The sequence below is a fragment of the Pygoscelis adeliae genome, unplaced genomic scaffold (assembly GCF_000699105.1).
Source record: "Pygoscelis adeliae isolate BGI_AS28 unplaced genomic scaffold, ASM69910v1 Scaffold91, whole genome shotgun sequence".
Classification (NCBI taxonomy): Eukaryota; Metazoa; Chordata; class Aves; order Sphenisciformes; family Spheniscidae; genus Pygoscelis; species Pygoscelis adeliae.
This window is the reverse complement of record NW_008824196.1, coordinates 1871169-1896039: the sequence shown is the minus strand read 5'-3', so window position 1 is coordinate 1896039 and position 24871 is coordinate 1871169. Positions and strand designations below refer to the sequence as shown.

The 24871-nt window shown below is 36.5% G+C and overlaps 1 protein-coding gene across 1 annotated transcript in view; it reads left to right on the top strand.

Moving 5' to 3' along the window:
• Positions 1–24871, top strand: part of DMD (dystrophin) — a 1204567-nt gene that overhangs the window by 663193 nt on the left and 516503 nt on the right. The window lies entirely within an intron of this gene.

The window sequence follows — 24871 nt, the reverse complement described above, 5'->3', positions numbered from 1 at the left end:
AGAGTATATATAGATTTATGGCAAATAAAGGCAGAATAATGCTTAGGTTTTTGTTTCTACATGAAGTCTTTACTTCTCCAAGGGGGGAAATAAAATGTAACTTTATGGATATGTTAAACTTTTTGTGAAAAAGAGATTCTTACAAGTCAGAGAAATAAATTATAAGGCTAATATTGGCTGAAGTTCGAAGCTTCTTTGCTTCTAAAAGTATTGTGAAACTGTTTCAAAAGACTGTAGTATTTTTTTAATACTTACCATGGTATTGAAGGACTGGCAGAAAGAATCCGTAAAGTAGTCCTTGTTAATAAGTAAAACTAGGTATTACAGGTATGATGGTTTAAGTCCTGTTTAACACAGCTGGCCTACTTCTATGACTTGGAAGTTAAAAAACAACCAACCAAACACCACCACCACTACACCCAAGCTTCTGAAAGTCTGTTATTAATTATCTCACACAAGTTGAGTGGGTGTTTACGGTGGCTTATTTTGCCCATTTTCTGAGGTTTTTCACATTTTTGCTATTTGGGAAATATTAGCTTAGTATGCTGATGCAAATGGTAACTGGGAAACAATATAACTTTGAAAGTACACTAATGTTTGTTAGAGGGGCCCAAGGTGGTGGTGGTGGTGGGGGAGGGCAGGGAGACAGTGAACAGACAAATTTGAGCTGTACTGAAGGTTCTTGGAAATATAATTCCTCTTGAAACAATTGGAAGTACATTCCAAGTCTTTGATTATTTAGGCGTAGGCTAATACAAGTGGAAGCTGAGTACACGAAGCTGTGCTATATCAGGAAGATCTGGTGTGGCTTTTTAAACTCTTTCTCCTTACTCTTGTTTTAAGTTTGTGCTTGAATATGAAATTATCTTAGAAAAACTAATGAATACTTAATTGCTCACTAGACAGAGGCATAATGACTAGAAATTTCTAGGATATTTTCATTAGAAAAAAATCCTTTTTTGAAGTAAAAAAATAAATCTTCTTTTGGAAAACAGTGTCTGTGATTATTTCATACCTAGCTACAGCCATGATTTTGTTCTGAAATTTAAATCTACTAAAATATTTGAGTATATACAGCTTTACTGTTACTATCTGTACTTTGTTTTCCCCTTTTTTTTTTGTTTTTGTTTTTTGTTTTTAAGATAACTTCAAGGAGTGTCTGGATGATGCTGGTAGTCGTACGATTTAGTTTTAGGTAGTCCTGCGAGGAGCAGGGAGTTGGACTTGATGACCCTTATGGGTTCCTTCCAACTTGAGATATTCTATGATTCTATGAACTTAAACTATCAAAATTCTGTTTATCTTGTAAGTAATATTTCATTTTATTGCAAATAAATTCACGTCAAAATGCAAGATATCTTTGGGAAGATATTGTTTGTTGTGAGGTGATACAAGTTGTGAACAGCAAAAAATACATGTCTAAAACACAGTCTAGAAATTATACAGTGCTGTCAGTTTGTCCAAATTTTCTTAAGATAATGCTTTTCCTTAGTAGTCAATGTATTCATTCAACCTTAAAAGGAGTAATAAGATGCCTTTAAAGGTTTTTAAAAATTTGTTTCCCTCTGGACATTCATTTGCCAGTGCAAGATGAGTTACACGTAAGTGCTATCCTATATTAATTATTTTGTCTGCTAGTTGCATTTACACATGAATTGTGATAGGAGGATAATATGGAGGATAAAATCAGGAAGAGAAGATGAAGCATAGAGATGGTGAGAAAAAACAAAGGAATATTAGCTTTATTATTCTATGCAAGCAATATTGTCATGAAATGTTACGTAGACACATAGCAATAGCTGTTTAAACTTTTGATGTTACATTCAAAATAAAATATGACAAAGTACAAAAAGAATATAGAATACGGTGGGAACAAAAGAAGTAAGTGAGTTGCTCTGTAACAACATTTTAAGTGATAACATCTTTCAGATATAGTAGCACCATTTCACATTACTTTAGGTAGAGATGTTGCTGTCAGCTACTTTAGTAAGAAATGTGCTTAAATCAGACAGCTGTAAAAAGGGAGAACATGAGGTGTGATAGACTGTAATTTTATAGCTGTTATCACTAATACTGATAGAACTTGATTTGCTCATTTACTTTAAGATCACATCTACTATAAAACAGCTTTTGATGGTCTAGTCTTCCTTGTTAATTATTCCTCTCTTTTTAGTTTGGGTTTTTTCCCCCCAGATTTTTTTTATTACTATCGCTTGCTAATTTGCACTGATATGTTCTGTATCTCCTTAGAATCATCTGGGAAGCCACACAAATGATGACTTAATCTAGCTGTGTATGTAGTGGGGATGGCAGTGGTGTATACATTTCAACTATGCTTTCTACATAAGAAGAATATATGTCTAGGCTAGGGAAAAAACCTGAAGAAGGAATTTATATAATAGCAGAGCCAAAACCACAAATTATATTTTGTTTAAAAATGTGATGTAAATTTTTTTCAAGTTACACAATTTCTGAAAAGAGAAAAGAAATCTCCTCAGTTTCTTAATTGAATGCATTTCTTAAATTGGAGGAAGAATTTGTGATGTTGGAAATGCAAGTTCTCTTTCTGACTTTCTCATAGCTTGCCTACTTCTGATGAAGAGTTTCTTCTTCATTCTTCTAGTTTATTCTTTGTGTTTCCCTTGGTGAAATATGTTTGATGTGGACACACTTAACAGAATTGATGTGTTACATGAAAGTTGTGAGTCAGTAAACTTCAAAAAAACAACAACAAAAAAACCCTGCAGAAAACCCAAACCCAAACCAAATATAACTTCAGGACATAGAGCAAGACAGTGCAGTCTGGAATGAAACTTCAAGGCATTAGTCATTTGAGTTAGACGAGGTGACTGAATGTAGTGTAGGTGGAAATGTAGTGAGGATTTCTAGATTTAGTCCTCTAGTGTAGCCTGAACAAAAATATTTGTCTGACTCCTGCTGGCAGTTGGTATTGTACATAAACTGGCACTGTCTCTGCTATGTTTTGAATGGATAAAAGAATGCTGTTGAAACTGCCAGCTAAAGCATACAGAAGACTTTTCATTTTATGTAAACTAAGAGATTGCATGACTTCATCAATAACTCCATTTCTAGAATTTGGGGGTGGGGTGGTGGTTTCTAGACAGATTTAGCACATTAATCTGAAACCCTGAAATGCGCAAGAGTCTTGCTCTAATTCCTATCCCAAGCAAGGCTCTGGTATAACATTAACTCTTGCATATCCATTTGGGTTGGCAGCAATTTGTTCACTGTTTTCTCCAGTCTGACTCCTGTTTCTAGTCTCAGTGGAGGCCAGTCCATTGTTGAATTATAGACGAGACATATTTCACTAATTCAGGAGAGGTCTTTTGGATCTTAGTCTCTGGAACAAAGAAATTAAGAAGACGAGATAACCCCAAAATTAGCATTTTACTGCCTTTGGAAATTATGTGCATGCAGGGCAAATAAATTATGAGAACTCTTGTCCTTCAGCTTTGAATGCTAATGCTCTCTAATTGTAAAAGCTAGCAACCCCTTGTAGTTCTTTATTTAAACAGATTTCCTGCTTGTGTGAGGAATTTTTTTGTTTTATTTTATTACTTCCAAAGTGAGTAAATAACACATTGTGGGTGCTTCTGTAATGGCCACTGCAGATGCAAGTTTACATGGGTTAAACAGGAGACTGGACAAATATTTGGAGGAGAGATACATCTGGGATCACTAAGTACAAAAAACAAATCAGGCATAGGAAATCTAGCTGGATGCTATGAAGACATTGATTAGGAATTATCATCTATGCTTGTCCTAATTTTCTTCTTTACTAGGCATCTGCTTGTAGCCACATCTAGAGGATGAACAGTTTGCTATAGAAATCCTTGGTATGAACCAGTATGACGATCCATACGATCATACATTCTTATTTAATAGCACTTCTCTAAGTTCCAGTAAGTACAAAGGATTTTAACATTGAGATAAATGCAGGATTAGCTGATTTAAATTGCAGATGATTCTGAAACTGTTTAGTATATAGTATACTTGAATTAAATGTATTAAAAGTAGTATTTCCTAGTATTTTAAGTCTGCTACAAAATTAGTCATACCAAATCTTCTTTGTATGCAATCTCTCTTTTAAATTTTGTGTGAGGTTAGTTAGAAAGATCTCAGAAAATGTATTCCGTTTACTTCTGTTGACCAAATGATCTGAATAGTGTTTTCTAGTTCAGTATAATAAACAGCCTTCACAGAACCTTGTGTTTTCATTTTTTAGTGCTGGAATGGAGATTGCAACAGGGCATATAAGCCATTTAAAGTTTGCAGAGTACCACTGGCCCTGCATGTTAAACTTGATGTAGATGATGGAGCTCATAGGAGAGCCTGATTCCTAGCTCATAAAATCAAGAAATTTCCAGTGGAACAACTGAGCGTTTAGTCAAGGAGTTGCTCTTTGGTCCTGGCCCCTACAAATATCCATGATCTAAAGTGTTTAGTTTGAAGCAATTTTAGTCTTGTTTATGTTGCTTCGATGAAGTTGCCCCTTTCTCTCTATTGGCAAAAAATAAGACTTTTTGTTGTAGTTGGATTGCCGTGGCAGGAGGTGCAAGCCTACAGGACCTAGGATAAAAATCATAGGCTCCTTAGAAAACGAAGTTTGAGCTGTACCCTTGTAGTAGATAAATAAATACATCAATGTGATTACTAATGGCCTTTAGAAAAAAAAGCAACTTAAACTTGCAATTTTTGGAAGAGGTTTAATCAGAGGGAAAGTTTTGAGATACTGGATTTACAAATGTTGATTCTGTGAACACAGAATTCAAATGCAGTTGACATGATTTACAACATTAACCAATATTTACAATGTTAAGGTAAATATTTATTTCCACATCCTTTTTCTTGAAGTATTTATATCCAATGATTCATACCATTTTGTTTTCCAACACATTATATTGTTGAAAAGCTTAGCAGGTTGGGTGTGTGATGAAACCATAGGGCCAAAATGCTGTGAATTTGGATGCAGAGAATTTAAAGTATATTTCTCTTCAGTTAGTAGATGAGTAAGTAGAAGAGAGCAGACCACACATATCTATATAAATCCTGGCAGAATACCAGGAATAGGCTATTGCCCTATAGACCAGTACAGTGTGAGTATTACACGTTAACGTATGGAGACAACTGTCACATCTCAAGCAAAGTAGTTTAGTGCAGCAGATTTTTCTGGAGTTTTTGAGGTTATATCTTCTTATTTTAAGTCAATGAACATGAAAATGATTTGCCCAAAATTTCTTAAGACCAATATTGGTGGAGAAGGTATTGGCCAAGAGGTAGAGAATATCTTGGGTAGAGAGGTAGGGCATGGGCTGAGAATGGGTACTGAAAAGTAATGAAAATAAAGGGGGGGAGAAGGTGAGACTGACTTCCTTTTTTAATTTCTGAAGTCTGCAGTAATGTTATCTTTCATAAAGTTTTACAGATCATTAGTCTCTTAACTGATGCTTATGCCTTTGGGTAGGTGGGGAAATAGTCTTTCATTTAACAACGCAGATATGATTCATGTAGGATACCTTCTTTTTTTTTAAGTAAGGATTTTTGACATACAAGCTTGAGGGTGTATTATCCTCTCACTGTGTATGCATAGCTTTCATTAATGTTAATTATCCAATAATGATGAAGGTGCTGGGGACTGTCTGGAGATTAAAGAGCAGCTGGAAGCAGCTGATAACCTGTGGTACTGCTGTAGGCCATTAGCCCTAGCAAGTCCTTAATCTCTAGAAGTACCTGGTACTGCTATCATAAAATGACAAAAGGATTTGGAGATGGGGGTGGAGGAAGGAATGGGCAGGCAGGGTGTAGATGATTACAGGAGGACCCAGTCTCGTATTGTGTTCGTGTGGCCCACAGGAACTGATCTTTCAGGTCCTGGAACAAAGGGAATGCTTCTGGATTCTGTGGGCGTCCTAGATGTGCCATTTCAAAGTTAAGTCTGTAGAAAGAAGGAAGGAGTGGGAACTACATTTGCTGTACAGCTTCAGTTCTAGTTTGTATATTTTAAGGAATTAACTCTTATTAATATAAATAATTTTGATTAATGTCCGGTCAATATGGACTACGTAGTTAATTCCAAGATATGAATTAAGCACTTCATCATTACCTTTTATGCATGATTCAAAACCTTGTATGACTGAGTCATGTTTGCTGTCACTGTGTGCATTTATAATGAGGTGCCAAGGAATGGATTTTGGATGCAATATTAGCTAGGCTTTGACTCTCTCATCTTTTGACACTTTATGTCTCAGTTCTCTCCCTCTAGTGGGAGATTTTGCTAGCTACATTAAATTAAAATCTTCAGGTATGCTAAATTCAACAAAAGCAAAATGACTGCACTTCCAAAGGTGTGCTAGAACAATCAAGAAAAAGCAGCAGGGCCAGGTGATGGGATCTTAATTCTTCATTGATAGCATGCTTTTGTAGCAGTGACTGGAGTATAAAATCTTGTCGTCTTTACTAAAAACAAAGACCATTGCTCATTAAAATTTTACGTTATGCTTTATCAAAAAAAAGTTGGCAAATTGAAAGTATGGTTTAGTCACTTAAATCTCCAACTCATTAGGTACAGAAATTATTTAAATAATATATTAGACAGTATTTTAGGAAATCATAAGGCAAACAAAGAAGTAATCAGTTCATCCCAGCTCCAGAAGGCATTTGTATTTTGTACAAATTCTTCAAAGATGAAAGTGTCCAAAAGTGTTAAATCACTGGCTGCACCTGCAGAGCTGTTCTGAAAAGGCTATTGGTTATTTTTTTAAGTCCCTAAATAAGTGGATGATTTTATACAAATGCTATTTTGAAAAAAATACTGAAGTTTAGTTTTCATTACCTATTAGCAAATCTGTAATTCTTTTGTAACAACTCATCAGGAGGCCTCAAAGCTTTTTAGAGTAAACGTGTCTTTTAGACTTTCAAACTTTCTCTTTGACTTTCTTCTTAGCGGACTCTCTTCTGAATACCCTAGTCTTTCGTGTTGAGATGTCTTAACACCTATACATGTGCATACTCTAGAGTTAAAGGATTTTCTTTTTACTTTCAGTGGACTGAAATGCCAAAGGCCAATATATCCAAGTATGTCTGTGACAGACCTAATATTTTCTTCTCCTTACCATCTTGTCTTTTTAAGCCAAACTTTAGAGTTAGACATCTGTAGTTAATGCAGTGGTGTTGTTCTAACTTGCAGCATTATTTGTGGTACTGCTATTTGACTGGCACAGGTTGTGGGATTATTTTTTGATTTAGAGAGGCTGTATGTCCCATTCATGATATGTACGTGAGTTGTGTTTGGAGAGAAGTCTTGAGATTGCTTTCACTTCTTTTTCCTTTCTATTTGTAAAAGCTTGTTGTTTGGGTTTTTAATTTTTTTTTTGTTTTTTCTTTTGTTTTCTTAATTATTTTAATTTTTTTAATCAGAGTGTAGAAGCTATATCATAAAACTTCTCTGACCATGAATGTCAAAGGGTTTTCAAGTGTGGGAATGGCTGATATGGGGTCCTTTTTGCTTGTTTATACAGCAGGCTGGAACTATATTTAAAAAAACATAAAGATTTATACAGATAATTCATAGGCAGGGAAAAAAGGCTGAAAAAAATATATGCATTGTTTGTGTCTTTGCAATTTTAGATTCAGTTCTTGTTTCAATAATCCTGTCCCAGAAGTTTGGGTTACAGGACTGAGGGTCAAAACCTTAAAGATCCAGAACCAGTGAAAGGGTTCTTCGAACTGACAGGGTGCAACATTCTACTGCAAAATACGGTGTTTCCATATTTTCATGGCTATCTGAAAGGGGTTTTGAGTAACTTTTTTCTAGAAGAATAACTGTTGTGCACTTATAAATGAAAGATATGCTGAACATAAACAGTATATTTGGACTTGTGCACCATGCAGTTTCATGTGCTTATTGTTTAGGAGTTCATCTTCCTGGGAATGGAGAAGCTCTCAACTAACTCTGTGCCCAAGACCTCAAAAAATTTTAAGACAGTTTTGACATAGAGTTGTCATGAAAACATGAGTTAATTTGGCCATTAGTATAGACAGCCTTTTCCTTTTTAATTTTTTTAGTAGCAGTTCCAATGTAACTATGTGAATGTTGGTATTGTTCAAGCAATATTATTTCCTACACTGAATAAGTGCTGCTTTGCATTCCTTATGCAACTAGGCACTCATAAACCAACAGCCTCTGTATGACTTTATTCAGATTAAAGACCACCTATTACAAGTCTTCAGTTCACTTCCACATCGTGGCTTTTGTGCCAAAATATAGTTTTATTTGATATTTTTTTTCCTCTCCTGTTTTCATCTGTTGTATGAAAAACCTCAGAGGTCCTCTATTTACAATGTTCATCAAATAACTTGACAGGCTCAAATGATAATTTTTCCTTGTTTGTTTTGTTTGTTTGACTCAAGTGACTTCCTTGAACAAAAGTCAAATTTTTTTCTGGGGGAAAAAAAAAACACCAAAATGTGAAATGCAGTGTCTGCTAGAGTGGAGTTCTGGTTTACAATAAAATATTTCATTTGAAGAAATCTTCCATAGCCTTTTCACAGAAAAAGTTTCATTTGGTCAACTGACAATTCACACTAATGTATTTTTCTCAAGGCAGGAAAGTACTGTTGGCTAGTTAAAGACTTAACTACAGAGCAATGTGCTTATGGGACTACTGTTACTAGTCTCATTTGATGGATGGCTCTAAATAAACGTAGTGTGATCTAAGAGGTGCCACTTGCAGGGAATTCTTTGTTTATTGAATCATTTCATGCTGGACTGACTTGTATTACAAACTTTCTCAAAACAATAAAAATCAACAAGGTACCTTAGAAAATTAATATGAAATTTATAGTGTGAATCTATCAGTATTTCCAATTAAATTTCTTGGCATTTGTCCACTAAGGAAAGGTAGAATATTGAATTACTTAATATAGAGCTTTAATTAAGACCAACGTGTATTGGTGTTATGCCAGCAGCTCTTTTTTTAATTTTTTCCTTCATTTTTTTTTAACCTTGAAAAATGCAGATTGAATGCAAATCTGACTTGCATAGGAATGAAATCCCTTTTTTGGTATGTTTTCTGCCTCTTTGCCCAAATACAGCATTGGGGATGTTTAAAGAGTTTTTTTGTTGCTTTTTCTTCTGAAAAGAGCACTTAAGTGTATTTGTTTTCCATCCTAATTGATCATTACTAATTAATTTAAGTATATGTTCCACAAATTAACACAATCAGTAAATTGAGTTGTTGCAGTGGTGCATTTGAAGACTGGTCAAGAGAGTAGTATATAAAATTTAAATGAGTTGTTTTCTTTAAATAGTTAAAGAGCTCAGTAACACATTTACTTAAGAAACATCTGTGTCAATTAAAGGCATTGGTGTGCACACACAAGTGATGTTCAATTAGAATTGGGGAGCATGCCTCAACCGCTTCGGTGTAAAGTTCACAATTCAAACTGCCCCTCTAGGTGGTTTGAGCTAAGCAGCCAGAGCTCACCCTAAGATGGCTGATAAGTGTTCACGAAGTCATCCTGATAACAGGGCCAGTGAAACGGGTATCTGAGACAGGGGCACATTAGCAAATGATGGAGATGTGGTTATGGCTTAAACTGATGATGCTGCCTGATGAGTGAAAATGTCTAACCCTTCAATTTCCTTTGGGTGGATTTTGCTGTACTTTCTGGTGGAACTCTGACAATCTTTCCTCTTGATGTTTGATGTGTGGACTTTTTTTTTTTTCCTTAACCTTTAAGAAACATTGATAATCTGTAGGCAGTTTTTGTTGAGGCTGGAGGGAGGAATTTCACAATCTTCACACAGCAGTGCCTTTAAAGTATGTATATATGTTTATGTGCTATAGGATCTGTTGTGTAGACTCTTTGGGTTTTGTATTTCTCAAAGGTCGACTTTACACTAAGGTAAAATGCTGACATGTCATTCAGGTACACCAATGTAAGGGGAGGACACCTTTTATAAAGATAAGAGCCTGCCAACTTTCACTGCTATAATATATAATAGGTCACAAAAAGTTAAAATACAATAATGCAGGAATTGATTCAGGGAGAAAGTGTATACTGATATGTTATGAACATACTTAAAAATGACTACTTGGTTTTGAGATGAAGAAAGTAGAAATGAATATAAATTCTTCTTAGAACAATTCATTTCAGCTCAGTCATATATTTTATATGGTCGGCTGAAGGGTATAATATGCTTTTTCAATTCACTGTGTTACTGCCTTGCTCAGGAGATTCACAAACCAAAGTTAGAGAGTTGTAAAAAACTGAGGAAGGGACAGGTTCACCATGTTTAACAGGGACTGAAAATGAAAAACGAGAGGAGAAAAAAAAAACACACCCAGGCCACGTAAAAAAACCAAAACCAAACAGCTGCATAGCATAAATAAAGGCACATAAACTCTTTCACTGTAAGACAGGTATGCGTGGCTTCACATCTATTGCAATACAGTTGTAGATTTAGGATATTTCAAATGGCTACATTATTTCATAGAAAAAGTAATTTTCTTCCTTTATTCTACCAATCAGGGACTGCAATAAGGTTGTACACATATTATTCTGAATGCTCTTATGCCTTGTAGATTATGGTCTTCTAAAGAGCAACCAAAATCATTAGTTGCTCAGGGTTTCACCCTTACAGAGGCATTTTGGCATCTATAAATGTCTAAAAGACTAGATATTTCGGATTAGTATTAACAAGGCCAGATAAAAACTAACCTCCTGCAAGTTTCTTAGTTTGGTTGTGTAAGGCTTGGGAGCAGAGTATCGGCTACCTTATTAAAGCAATAAAAAAACAATCGGGGAAGAGTTGAGGAAATAGGGGAAGAGCTCAAAGAGAAAGTGTGCATGTGTGTGACTGTAATTTGAGTACTGGAATATGTAAGTAGTATTTATGATAGAACAGAGAAACAACGGATTAAACTGTCTTGGAAAAACCTAGTTACTAAGAGATTGCAGCCGGCTGGCAAAATGGGCAAAGTTTTTGTTAAAGAATAATTCTGAAATAAATCAGAAGCTTCGGAAATTTTAAATTACTTATTATGTTCTATATGAAAAATTCACCACTTTAATTAACACTTTTTCCTCACTAGAAAAGATGATGCTCTTCCCACTCTCCCCCTCCAAATGTAGTTCAGTATTTAAAAATTAGGGGATTTTTTTTTTTAAGCATGAAGTTTCTGATTCATTTGCCACAATTGCAGTCCATGAAACAAAAGAGAACAATTATAATCAAGGATCCTTGTATTGCTTAGTCACAGAATCTGATGCACAATTGTGCTCCAAAGTCTGACCCTTCTTACTTGAGAGAATAAATGATTTCTATTCTTTGTTAGCAGAATTAAACATTAAAAACACAAATCAAATGTAGACTTTTGCACTATTACCTGCCAACTCTTACCTGCAAATGTAAAGCTAAAGAGCATGTCGCCTCCTTCAGGGAAATCTTCCATGAGGAGAATATTTTTCTTAATCTGGTACAGAAGTTGACATTTTTCGCAAATGTCATGTGAATCCTTATTTTGTGGGAGCCAGCCACCTAACATTTGGTGTTCCGGTGCCTATTTTACTGCCGATCATCTCATTTAGAGGCTTAGAGTAAGAGCTAGCTGCTGCTTCTATGATGATGGTAGCTTAAGATGTTGACCAAATAAGATTGTCTAAATGAGTTGCCCAGAAAGATCATGAGTTCCCACCTTGTGCTGATTCTGTAACTGTTACCAAAAAAGATTGTGAGCCCATTAATTCACTAGTATATCTCATGAGAGATGCTGTTACTTCACTGTGTTCAAAGATGTGTTTAAAACTGAATCTCAATTTTATGTTCAGCCCATCTTTAAATGCTTAAAGATATAGACTGTAATGCTTTTGAAGCCAGGTACATATTAAAAATCTTAGTGTGGAAAAATATAAGAATATTGCCAGACACCATTTAATTATCTATCTATTAACATTTCTTATTCCATGGCAACAAGGCTTTATCCTGTTTTAAGAAACTGAAACTACCCATATAGACTGTTCTAGCTTCATGTTGTCTGGATTTCCAAAGTGAACCTTAATCTGTTAGTTTGGTTTTATTTTACTTGTGGAAATTTTAAGAATGGTGATTTAATGTGCTTTGAGATGGATTATTTGGAGAGGAATAGACTTTTGTGTGATCCATTCTCTGTTTTATGAATTAGCTCATTGCTTAAGTAAGATTTAGCCTGGTTAATCTCTCAAATAAAAAAAGCTCAGACCAGTTTAGCTGAAAGTAGTGAGGATGAGGACAGTTACATTCAGCAGAGGTTAGACAATGTTAGATGTAACAGTAGAGCAAGAAACCCAACTTCAGTAGAGAATATACAACTGTATCTGATTTTTTTAAAATCCATTTTGCACATAACTCCTTTAATTGGGAGGCAATATTTTTGCTTCCTTTTTTTTTTTTTGCTTATTTAATACAGTTGTATATTAACTTTCCTTACTTAGTTGTTCTGTTCTTGAGCTGTGTCCGATGATTATAATGTCATATGTGGAAGGCCCTTCCATGGTTGCTCACTCTTGAGTGTTTATGTGCACTAAAATGTGTAAATACTCAACTCCAAGACTGTGTAAATGTTACAATGAATTTGGCCTACTGCCATAGTCGTCATAGAATCAGCTATGTCTGTATGCAGCTGAGTTATCTAAATGCTAACTAACATGCAAATATCTATGTACAGAATTCATTTTTTTGGTATGAGCCATCCTATTGTTTTTTGTTCTTCAAATGTAAATTGATATTAGAATAATGGAAAATACAGGTTGGAGAAGGCCTCAGAGGCATGTAGTCCAACCTCTTCTTCAAAGCAGGGTCAGCTATGAGGTCAGATCAGGTTGCTCAGGTGTTGATCCAATCTGATCTTGAAAATGGTACTATAAAAATCCACAATCCACAGTAGGTGCAAACTTTCCATTCTGAAGCAAAATAAGTAACAGAAACATTGAAGTTAAGATAAGACCAGTAACAATATACTGTATGCCAGGTCTTGGGCAAGACATCCTGAAGTGCATCCTTTGTGGTGTTTATAAACGCATGCAGTCAGCAGTTGCACTGGGTGTGAAGGAGGATTTTTCCCTTCCTCTCTCTCCTTCATTGCTTTCATCTGATCCCTAATAATAGACAGGAAACAGGTATTCACACACTTTTAAACAAAACAAACAAAAAACTCTTTGTGTCCAATACCAAACAAAACTAGGAATGTTCAAAGGTGCTGGTAAGTAGATAAAAATCATTCACCTCCGGATTAAATTCCAGCCCCAAATAGCAGAGTAGAATGAATTATTGGATGGTGGTGTGGTAACATGTGCAGTGTGTGCTAATGCTTTCAGGCTGTTTTGAAATGGCAGGTGTAAGCAGTTAGGCATTTAGCAGCCCAGGTGTTACTAGCAGTTTGCAGGAAGCAAGCTAGTATACTGTGAGTGAGGAATTGATGGTTTATAGTCTAGCTCTTGTTATTTCAGTGACATGCTGTGCAGCTTCAACAAAATGTCTGTTCTTTCTCCTTACCTTTATGCTTAACTGCTGGAGGCATTTCTTAATAGTAGTACTGGGTTTTGTACAATATTACTGTTACTATTAATTGGCAATGCCATCGGTAGTATCAATGGAGATGTAAAAGACTGACTCAGTATCAATACCGATCAGTTGTCTCATCTTTTTAGTTTTGGGGTTTTTTTGTTGTTGTTTAATCAGTTAAAGTAATGGGTGCTGAATGGCAGGCACATACTGTTTTGGATAACACTTCCTCGTGTACTACAGTGACTTCAGGAAAATTAAGTAAAGAAGCAGAACAGGCATTATATGTGGCTATAAGAAAGTTAAAAGTATGAGTATCAGTACAACATATGACAATGAAACTAAAAAAAGTGTTTAGTGATAGACCTGATTGGTGCTGAGGCTCTAAATATAAATGCTGAAAGATAGTAGTGAAATTACAAATTTCTAAATAAGCCTTTTATAAGTAATAGTCACTGTTCTTTAAGTTTTTAAAACTTGCAGTTGGACTAGATGATCGTTGTAGGTCCCTTTTAACTGAACTATTCTGTTCTATTTTATTCTAAAAGTTTAAATATTTACTAAACAACCAAGCCTTTATTCCCTTCAAATTTCTCAGGTCCAAATAAGAACGGGGCATTAGAAATGAAAACACAGCATGTTAAAGAACTCACTACAAGTAACTGTATGTTTATGGTTTAATAATGTAGCTATTAGCTTGCACAGTATATTCAGTGTTATGATATTTGAATTAATCGTATTTTCAGTGAAATCTATAAGATTAAAATCTTGCACTTGGGCTACCTATTTTTCTGAAACCAAAAATAAGTGGACATGAACGAGGGATAATTTGTGCTACTTTCCTTCTTCTCCTTCCCATCCCCTTGTCTTCTCTCCAGATCCTCAAACAGTCCCAATGGAAAAAATTACACTATATGATGTGCAACTGTGTCTTTTCCCCAGGCAGCGTCTCACTGCCGCTAGTTATTCTTTGGCAGTCTGAATCTTTCATCATGGCATTATGATACAGCCTGAATGAGAAAATTAACATTAATAGCAGCAGCAAGTGTGAGGAGAGCTAGTTTAGGCTGCTAAATTTCATTCCCATCTAGTACTCTTGAGGGGAGTAGGACCACTGAGACTTGATGTGCCTAGAAAAAGGATGAAGGCAGTGTGTTTGGACTATATTTCCCCTTGTTCTTAGGATAACATTCTTCTCTGCTGCTGCATCTTTCCATGCTTTTTTATGTTCTTTTTTTAAAACATCCTCATGTGAATAAATTTATTCAGAGAATAAATTCAGCTGTGAGAACCTATTTGGATGGATGAATAAGAATTTCAGCTTTTTCTTTTTTTTTTTTTTTTTGAGGTTCTTCTCTCCCATGAATGTCTAAACAGTAGTAAATGCTCAGTTTTGATAGTTCAGAATTGAGGAAGAAGAGTAGAAAATAGATGTTTTAAGTTAGAAACTCCCAATTTTTAAGGCAACTATTTTTGTGGTGTTTGGGGGGGTGGGAATGGGTTTGTTTGGGGGTTTTTTAGTGTCTTGCACAGAATTTTGAATGCCATTATTAGAAATTAGATTCAGGCAAACTTTTGGTGTGATGCCAGATGGTGTTGCCACCATCAGCAACAGAAGGGAAATGATAATTCTTAACGGCATCTATTTCAAGCAAACAGGAGTGAAATTTCATGGGACAAAGTAAAGGCACTTTATTAGCTCTTGGGCACTTTCTCTGATTTTTCAGAGGCTTTCTGTAAATGATGAGACACGAGAATACAGTGTTAAGGTACGCATACAGATGATTAGGTTCTGGCCTGAGGTTTAGCTTACTGAACAAACAGTCAGAAACTACAAGACATGACGTGAGAAATCACTGGACCTATGGAACAACAGGGTGAGAAGATGACAGGACTTATAGATAGCACCATGAGGAGTGGCTGGGTTTCACAGGTTGTTAGGAGTTGTGAGAAAGGTGGCCAAACCTCACCAATAACTGGGGGCAGTATTGGAAACCTTCTGGGAAGTGAGACCTTGCAGGGCAAGTGGTGCCTTGGTAGTTGTATCATTGATACCATGTAAGGCTGAGGTGACCTGGGTAACAATACCAGAAATCCTGAATTTAGGAATATTGTAGCAAATCTGGGATTAGTGAGAAAAACATAATTAGGTGCAAATGGTTGATCTGGGATGAGGCAAGGGTGGAGCCAAGGATGGGGAAGAAGAAGCATGTGAAAATGGAGAGAAGGGGGTATAAAAAGGCAGGTCATATTTAGGCAAGCTGATGGTTGGTATGCTGGTCTAGTTGGACCTTGCACCTTATCACTGCAGTCTGTCCTGTCTTGGTTTTAAACTTTGCCTCTGATTATTTTCTGTGTGAGTGTGCTTCCGTGTGTGTGTGCGCACACACGTGTGTGACCACCAGTGACCTTGAAGCAGGACTATGCAGCAAGTAGGATGAGAGGTCGGGGTCCAGCTACTGGAGGAAGGGCCATGGGTCACAGGAGGCCATAGGTCTGGGGGTAGTAACTGTAGGGATAGGTGATGGGGGGGGACCAGCTACTGCAAAGACCAGGAGTCCAGGGCCAGCTGTCAGGGATCTACGTGTGTGACTGCCAGTGGCCTCCTGTCCTGATCCCCGAATGGGATCAGGCTGGCTGTGCTGTTGGTGTTTATGCGAGTACTGCTTGTGTTTATGTGAGTTCAAATAAAGTCACATTTCTCCAATTGCATTGACCTGTGTGGCCAGGCATGTTAGCACCATGTGCATCCCTGACCCTTCGGTATATGTGTGGACCCATGCTGGGAGGGAGGAACTGCAGCATGCAGCCTCCCTCACTCTGGGTGTGGAGGAACCAGTGGTTGCAGAACCCACCAAAGTCTGCTTCTGGTAATTTATCACAGATTGTGAGCCACACAGCACCTGCAGGGGCACGGCAAACCACGTAGTGAGTGGGGAGCCCCTGGCTATGTTGGGGCTCAGAGCAGACTGGCATGGGGCAGGTTGGGGCAGGGACCTCCCCCAGTAGCCCTGTCCCACCATGTCCAGAGGTGGGCAAACAGAGCCAAGACAGTGACTGGGGCCGTGGCCCCAGGACTGCCAGGCATGGCCATGGGGACAGGGGGTGCTCCAAATGTGCACCAGGGATAGGTGCACCCAGGTGCACTCCCAGCTGTGGCATGGGGGTACACCTCATACTGTGTCTGCCCCTCTTGGGCCACCACATGGCTGTCACCTGAGAAGCAAGTCATGGGGTATTTATTAGACCTTAAAGTCACCTGCAGTAAGCAGACTCATCAAGCTGTGAGCATTACACTGAGATTTGTCATCTTGTCCCACCCTGAGGAGCTGCTGAGCCCTGTGCTTGTGGGGAGCCTTCTTTCCTGCTCTGTCATCTCATGTGCTGGATGGGGCACACTTGAGCTTTCCCTGCGAAGTTTCCAGTCAGTCAAAAGCAAATTTGTACTTTAAGTGTATGTATGGACCTCTACTCAAACTCTATCTATATTGACATCTTTGTTTCCAAGAATCTTACAGGGGAATATCTCTGTGAAGCAAGTCGTGTAGCCTGCCTTATCTAGAATTTAAGTGCTTTTATCCCTTTCTCATTGACAGTTTCTTACTGTGTTGAATAAGCACTTACAGTTTATTTTCCAGCCCACCTGAGGTGGCTTCCCTTCACACAACTGATTTAAAAAAAGTTCACTGTGATTAGTTAACATCTGAACATCTTTGTCGCATTATTTACAGAAATCTGTTCTCACCTCACTGGTTGAAGTGTTTGTTGTACAGCAATGCTATTCTTCCTTTCTCCAGAATTGTCTGTGATTTACTGTAATCTTTCTAAGGTGTGTAATCAGTCTGGCATTTTCTGGGAGAGGCCTAGCATAATGGCCCTATGATGAAGAAAACCACAGCGTTAAACCAACTATACGTGTGGAGATGAATTTGACTACTAGGCACTCGGAGTTTGCGTAATGCCCACATCCCATGTCATACGGCCTCTTTATCAGCAGTTCATTTTCTCATCTAGCAGGTCTCGCAGAGCTCTGAACATGCTGCGAGAGCTGGATCTGTGGCCATTGCGACAAAAGTGACTTCAGCTGTCCATCTCATTCCTTTGCTTATCTCAGTGTGACAGAAGATGTTTATGACTTAATAATTAAAAATGGTTAATTCAAGTGATTTGTTCAATTAAGTGAGACTGTTAACGTAAGCATCAGCGTTGTGGGCACAACTTTGTTCCTGCGAACTCTATTGCACAGGATTAAAAGGGTAGAGCGGATAACTCAGGAAAAAATCATGGTGGTATCTTACACTACAGATGCTTTTGGCATCAGTGTTTGTCCGGTGCAGTCACATATGAGGGCATCCACTACTGTAGCTAATAGCATAAGAGGGAATCAAAGCCTTAAAATCGTTATTTTCAACATCTTTTGCTAAAACATGTTAAATCATGACACTGCGAAATATTTCTAGAGTAATCCACTGCAGGTTTGTTGTTCTGGAAACAGTCATTTAGAAAAATACAGATGCATATATTGCTTGTATTCCCAAACTTTGGGAGCAAAACCAATTTTATCCTTAAAAATGCAGGTTAGAGTTCGCCCTAATGTTCCATTCATAAACAGTTATTAAACTGGCACAGAGTTAATTGATGATTATAAAATATAATGAAATATTAATATTTTACCATTATAGCATGGATTTCTACTGCTATACCACTATATTTGTATTTGTCTTTTGCTGTTCTGAATAGGCATCATGTTTAAAACATCAGTGGGTTAAACTCTTTATAAACAGAAACAGTAATGTAATATAAACAGGAACAGTAAAGTATTACAAGGATGCATTATTTTAAAAATAAATAAAATTGGAATGTGATTATTTGAAGTCACCTAGAATATTATAGACTTGATAGCATTGCCACCCAATTTTACTAACTCTTCTATAGTCCTTGGTAGTTTAACTGGAAATGTTGAATGAAGGCTTACCCTCTCGTGGGTACGAGAGAAATTCCCCCCAAACTGGATTTTCTTAAAAATGGTCAAAGGGAAAGAATTAACAGATTAACAGGCTAGGTTTCAGGGATGTGTGTGGTATTTCATTTTGTATATGTTTTCACTAAAGATGAAAGTGTTATATTTATTTTATTCTATTTGTGATGATTGACTTATTTAAAGTAGAGATAATTATTTTTTACATTGAACAAGATGCTTTTGATAAAAGAATGAGTGCATTAATATTAAGGCAATCTTCTGATTTCATTAAAATTGATAAAATACAATTTTTAAGAAAGTTTCAATTAGCTGAAGAACAAACTGAGTAGTTGAATGTTTCTGGTTTTTGTTCCCCCCTCCCTCCCATCTTCTGGCATTTACATACTGAAAGTGTCACACTTAATTTGAAACTTACATTGACAGCTCCCTGTTGTTGATACACATTTGAAAGAATGGCATTATTAAAAATGAGTGTTGTGTTCTCTCTTTATTTGCTGGACTTGTGAAAAAGTAAAACCTGGCAGTTTGGCAGTTCCTTCAGTCTCATGGTTTGGGAATCTCTTTCAGTACCTTTTAATATTTGTAAAACAAAAACTAAACATGTGATGAAAATTACAGTAGACAGACTCTAGGGAATAACTCCAAAGAATGCATACATTTAATACAAAAGCAAAACATCTGTTAGAACGTGTTTCTTAGGGCTAATGCAGCATAAAATGCTGGATACTGAGTGGATGTGGGTGGGAATGGGAGTGGAGGCTGTCTATACCTCAGAAGAAATGCTACTTCTTTTCATCAACTAAATAATCTTTAAAAAGTCACATGAAGGAGAGTTTTACTTTATCAAAATTTTACTTTTTGTCTTTCAACCAATTTAACACTCTTCCTTTTAAAATAGACTGCCAGAGATCTCTCTTGACACGCTGGCTATGTGTGGGTATGGGGGAGGAAAAAAAGAGAAAGAGTGCATGTTTATGAAGAAAGGGAGAGAGGTCTGTGCAGTTTGGGAGCATACACGGCAAGGTATGGAATTACATTAACATAAATGCTTAGGACATGCAAAATGTTGGAGAAAGCTTGTTTTTGCATTATCCTCTGATACTGCAAGGACGTACTCGGTATCACAGTATCTAAGTATAAGAACAAAGATCATGAAGGTAATTTCCACTTCTAGATCACAATAATTGAGCTTATTTCTGCTATTAAAAACTTAGGAAACAGGGCTAAACGCAGGAATTTCAGTAGTGCAAGGCTAGCAAATGTTCTTTTAGGTATAAGGTCAGTGGCAGGGACTTTTGTGTAGGCATGGAATAGGACTGAAAGTACGTCTAAGTGAGATGTCTATTCTAGGCTGTGAACTAGTTCATAGGCAAGCATGATATTCCCCAGCATCTCTGGTTTTGATAGGGGCTGGTACTCAGCATGTCTCTGTAATGGCACATAGCTGTTGCATCACACTTTTCTCCTGGGCCTTCTCTCCTTCATGCAGTTTCCTGAAAAGCAGAACATTTAGCCCATCAGACTCTCTTTTAATCATTTTGCTCATGTAACTATTGCTTGAACAGAGCCTGCGAGAGCATACAGCTTTGATAAATTGTAAACAAATGACACTTTATTTGTCATATTTTTAACTTTCATGCCTTCTGCTGTCTTAATCTCCACTGTCTTGAAAGCAAACTTAGTTCTGGTTAACTACAATGTAGTCTGAAGTGCTTGAAGATCACACTGAGATTCACCAAATTGTACACTTACTCTGTTACAGATTTTCTTGTATATGTTTGTTGTGGTTATTGGCAACTTCTTGTTTTTACAACCAGTAGAAAATGAAGATAGTAGGACCTTTACCTTTCACCACATGATGAGAACTTGACTTGTGCCTTGAAAAGAAGGATAGTAGAAACATACTTGAAGAAAGGGTCATACAATGGGGACAATCACGCATGCGTATTCTAAACACAGTCTAAACTCTTTTGACTGAAATACTACAGAATGGTCTTTGAAGTATCATGTTAATGGTTAATGTTTGAACTGTTTAAAAAAGGAGGGGGGGAAGTTTTGTATTGTGAATCTTGCAATGAAGACCCACTCCTATAGTCAGAGAGAGCAGTTTTCATTTAAAACAGCAGTCACGAGCCTTCAGAATTCCTGTATGAATGTAGAATGAAAATAGATGCATATTTTTGCTGCAAATTTGCAGTAATAATTATACTAGCCACATCAATATTTTCAATGAAACGGGAAGAAATGAAATTCTTTCCATTAACCACAAAATTGACTTTCAATTTCTAATAAATTTCACTTACAGTTTTACCACTCCTTTAAAAAGTGATACTTTCAAGATATAATATCCTCTAAAGAAAAAGACTAAATATTTCTGTGAAACAAATGCATAATATTATTTTATTCATTTTGAACACAGCAAAAGCTAAAAGACCATAGACTTTAACATGAGTATTATAATATAAAAGAGTATTGAATAAGCATATTGTGCATTCATTATGACTCCTACCCAATAGACTATCTAGTAGCTATCACTTGGAAGACATTCAATTTGCTGCGTGAAGGGTGAGGTGTTAAATATACAAATCCTTGTTTTCCTTCATTGGAGTCACAGGAGTTTCGCCTCAGATTTGGACACATCCAGAACATTCTGATCTTTACTGGGATAAAGTTTGAATGTTTCTTTCAGAGAAGCGTTTAGGGATTTAATTATTTTCCCCAAAAGTTGTTCAATGGTCATGCATAACCAAAATGCTTTGATGTTGCATGCACTGAAAAAAAAAATGACAGAAAAATACTTGGAAATTATTTTTTTCCGTTTTCTGAAAAGGATTTGTATTCATGCAGACCTCTTAGGGACTGCGTATGACACGCAGTAGTGCAAATAACAAATATTTAAACATTAAAACTTATGACTTCATTCAGGAGTAGCTATGCTGATGTTATGGTTTCATTATGAAATGTTGTGCTGTTGAGCCTTAGCTAATGAGCTCTGGCAAGATGCAGAATTTATTAGCTTAAATGTGGCCCTTTTGGGAACTGAGCAATTATGACGACATGGCCCTGCCCTGTCTCCTACAGGTGTGTAGGCATATGCCAGTAATAGCTCAAGTGATCTTATAGGACTTAGTCTTGCAACTTTTACATTAATAATAAACCAAGTTTTTATTCGTCCTTATTCCTCATTCAAGTAATTCTATGGACACATAAGAATAATTAAAATGTCCAGAAAATCTACTGTAGTATTGATTATGTGTCATTCCTATGTTGAAGTCTAAAAAGACTTCAAGTATTACAGTAGCCAAGTGGCTAAAGATTTGCATTAATAAAATGAAATAAACATAAAATACTGAAATAAGCCACTGGCAATCTGATAGAAATCAAAACTCTTCCAGTGGACTTAGGTAGCTTGCTTTATTCTGCATGTGTGTAAAGGATAATCAGTTTTCTACAAGTAGTGATTTAACATCACCTCTTCAGCATGTTTTGTTTTCTGGATGATATCATAACGATTAATTTATAAAACTATAAATGTTTTTTCATGAACTTGAATCTCCATTTCATGGAGGCCTTGCTCTCTGTAAGTCAGTGATAAAAAGAAGTGTTGTTTATCTGTTTCTGATCTAGTAGTTTAGGATTCCTGCCGCTCACTCATCAATGACGTATTTGTCATCCTAGTTCTAACACTATGACAAAAGAATATTAGAAATCCACAGAAAACGTCTGAGACTGAGAAAGTGGTTTTACTGTCATTCCACTTCCAGCTTACGAAGTTCAAGTATGAAACACTTTTTTGGCTACAATCCTGACTCCAAAATCAGAGGGACTATTTCTGTATTTTAGTGTCTCAAAACAATAATCTGTATCATATTCTGCAGAAGATTAATTTTGTAATAACATTTAAAAAGATAAGGTTTTAACTTACTGGTACAATTTTTTTAACCAATTGTTTAGTCTACACTTTCCACAATAGAGACATGTAACATTTATAAAATACTGAAGTTAGTTATAGTTGCCACAGTTACTAGTGTTTTTTCCAATAGCATCATTTCTTACAAAACATTTTTATTTCAGTATAATTGCTTTTTTTAAATACTTGCTGAAATCAGTCAAAATACTTCAATATCCTTCGTCAATAAAGCAAATTTACATAGGCTGTGTATGTATGTATGTATTTACATGTATAAATACATACCTGTGCCTTACATTCATGTATAGGTATATAAACAAATATATAAGAAAACATGTTTTAGCATGAATTTGGAACCTATCTGTAATATTTAAACCTGTATTTTGCTACCTTAGTGGATCTCACTTTCAAAAAATTGAAAAGCCTGATTCTCCTTTCGAAAACTATTTAAACTATTACCTGGTTATTTTGTCTTTAAAAGTCATATTTCTATTCTTTGTCTAATTATTGTACAGTAAAGGGCACGTATTTGAAGAGTCAATGGGCATCTGTTTTGTTTTATTCTTTTTTTTTCTTGAGCATCTGGAATCCACTAACTGTTAGCAAAAGTCACTGTCTACTGAACTGTATCAAAAAGCTGACAGTTGGCTTTATGGCTTGCAAAATAAGCACATGAATAAACGTACTAGAAAATATATTAACCTGTCATTTTTATCACTGATGTCTTTCCTACAAAGAATAGAAGCATGTTAAACTTACCTTTTCATTTTCCCATATGTGAAATTATTTTTTTCCCTTTAGAATGCAATCTGCCACAAAAAAATAATAATGTAGTTGATTGTACTGCCTCCCATCTTATCTTTTAAAGGCTATTGCTGCATTCTTTAATTTATGTACAGAGCCAGAGGCTGCTTTTAGAATATTTAAGCTGCTTAAATGAAAAAGTGATTTAAAAATAAAAGTTGTTAATGAATCTGTGGAGGTTTGCGTTCAATTCCAGAAGCTTATTTAAAACAAAGCAAAGTTTTAGTGGGTGCATAGGTACAGACACTTATCTCTTTCATTCAGTTTAATTTTTTTATTACATGGGGTGGATGTAATTATTGAGACATGCTATTGCATAGGAATCGTGTCAGTCGTTTGCTTACAAATAGGAGGAAAGTGTTTTTTGCAAGTATTATCTTACTAAAATAGAATAGTTATTTCTGCTAAATATATTTAAATCACAGTTGATGAAAACACTTAAGTAGCTATGCTTTGCTGCACAGATGGCAAAACATCTACTGCTTTTATTCAGTACATCAGGGTTAGGTAAAAATTCTCATGATTCAGAGTTCAACGTTCTACCACTGAACAAACACTGTAGTACTTGGGGAGCAGGGGATGGGGGAAGATAGCCAAATCAAAATACAGTTCTTCAAATGGTTGCATCTTGTCTATTAGAAATGGGGTGGGTTTTTACAAGTTTTTCACTTCAGTGAACCAGTAGCTTGTATTAGTAGCTAGAACAAAAAAAAAGCTAGCTGTTTTGTTCTTGTAAAAGCTGTTCAGTAAGACTTCTTTCACCAGGGGAAATGGTGTGGGCACACGGGGCTTCACCGTGGTTAAGGTGGGGAGCACCATGTACCCTGTGCCCCTTGGCGCTGCCCACAAGTACCACAAAGCTATTCACAGTTGTTGTTTGGGCTCTTGCTCCTCTTTCCATCTGCTACTTCCTGGCATGCAGCACAACAGAAAACTAAAGGTACTTCTGCTGTCCCCGTTGGTGCAGCCTGACTCTGTTACTCAGGTGCTGTGTTAAGATAGGGGTTCTCTCAGGCAAACCGTCAGTCCCGGTCCCAGCTGCTGGCTCGGGCTCACCATCCTCTTTGCTGCTGGAGAGTCAAGCATAACTGCATGCTACAGAGCAAAGTTTCAGGAGGAGGAGGAGAGAAGCACTTATTCTTCCTCAGATGCGTGGTAGGATGTCTGTGTGTTGAAGGACAGATCAGGCTTTTTACTCTTTGAATTAAAGGAAGCAATATATGTGCCTTGTGATTTCTACATTGAATTCGCACAGATTTAGCTAATCTGTGATAAAATCTCCTTGATTTTTGAAAGCAAAACTATGTTACTGTGTATTAGCTAAAAGCAGAATAAAATTCAGTGGTGAAAAAGTTCAGTGCCACACTGTTGTGGTTTAACCTCAGTCGGCAACTGAGTACCACACAGCCCCTCCCTCCCTCCTTCCCCCCCCTCGGTGGGATGGGGGAGACAATTGGAAGAGCACAAGTGAGAAAAACTCATGGGTTGAGATAAAAACAGTTTAATAATTGAAATAAAATGATAATAGCAATAATAATAATAATAATGTAGTAATAATAATGATGATGATGATAATACACAAAGCAAGTGATGCACAGTGCAGTTGCTCACC